Source organism: Chrysochloris asiatica, unplaced genomic scaffold (genome assembly GCF_000296735.1).
Source record: "Chrysochloris asiatica unplaced genomic scaffold, ChrAsi1.0 scaffold00183, whole genome shotgun sequence".
NCBI lineage: Eukaryota > Metazoa > Chordata > Mammalia > Afrosoricida > Chrysochloridae > Chrysochloris > Chrysochloris asiatica.
In genome coordinates, this window is record NW_006408701.1 from 2,955,816 (window position 1) to 2,957,267 (window position 1,452).

The window sequence follows — 1,452 nt, forward strand, 5'->3', positions numbered from 1 at the left end:
ATGGGGTAGTATTGACATTTTCACAAAGTTAAAACTGTAGTTGCTGAGAAGAATATCATGTTTGGTGAGGTGGAGGGTCAGAGAAAAAGAGGAAGAACCCCAATGAGATGGATTGGCTAGGTGGCAGCATCGATGGACTCAAGCGTGGCAACAATGGTGAGGTTGGCCCAGGATCAGGCAGTGTTTCGTTCTGCTGTGCATCCATTTATATAGATCTCTTTTGGTTTCCTGTATTAGTGTTTTAAAAATTTCTTTATATAAGTCTTTTACATTTCTAGTTAGTTTGATTCCTGAGTATTTTATCTTCTGGGGGACTACTGTACATAGTATTGTTTTTCTAATTTCCTTTTCATAGTTCTTTTTGTTAATGTAGAGGAATCCAACTGCTTTTTGTATGTTGATTTTACACCCTGCCACTTGGTTAAATTCTATTAGTTCTCATAGCTTTCTTGTAGAGTCTCTGTGATTTTCTATGTATAGGATCATGCCACCTGCAAATGGCAATAGTTTTACTTTCACTTCTTCCTTACCAATTTGAATGCTTTTTCTTGGATGCCCATTCTTGCCTTAAATATTGTATTGTTGATGTTAAATACCCTGGAGTTGGTTCTGACTCATAGTGACCCTGCACAGGGTTTCCAAGGCTGTAAATCTTTACGGGAGCAGAATGCCTCATCTTTCTCCCGCAGAACTGCTGGTAGTTTCAAACTGCCGATCTTGAGGTTAGCAGCGTGATTTGTAACTACTATGCTACCAGAGCTCCTTGATTAGATATTGTATTGTATTAGATATTGTCTAATATCCAATATTGTCTGGTTCCTCTTTTCAAGGGAAATGTTTCCAATTCCCTCTGTTGAGAATAATGTTAGCTGTTGGTTTTGTATATATGCCTTTAATTACGTTGAGAAATTTCCCTGCTTTTCCTATTTTGATGAGAGTTTTTATTATTATTATTATCAGGAATGGGTTGGATTTTAACAAATGCCTTTCTGCATCAGTTGAGATTGTCATGTGATTATTTTCCTTTCTTTTGTTTATGTGGTAGATTACATTGATTTGTAAATATTGAACAATATTTGCATACCTGGTATGAATCCCAGTCGATCACAGTATATTATTTTTTTTTATATTGTTTTATTCTGTGGGATAGTATTTTGTTGATAATTTTGTATCTATCTGCATGTGTAATATCAATGTATAATTTTCTTTTTTAGTAGTGGCTTTAGTATCAGGGTGATGCTGCCTTCATAGAATGAATTTGGGTAGTATTCTTTCCTTTTCTGTGTTCTGGAATACTTTGAATAGGATTCATGTCAACTTTTCTCTGAATGTTAGGTAGAATTTTCCAGTGAAGCTGTCTGGACAGGATTTGTTTTGTTGGATTTTTTTTTTTTTTTTAATGATCTCTTCAGTTCTTTTTTGGGGGGTGGGGGGTAGGAGAAGCTCTGTTAA

The 1,452-nt window shown here is 35.4% G+C and overlaps 1 pseudogene; it reads left to right on the forward strand.

Annotated features, from left to right (window-relative positions):
• Positions 1-1,452, forward strand: part of LOC102841530 — a 12,713-nt pseudogene that overhangs the window by 1,586 nt on the left and 9,675 nt on the right.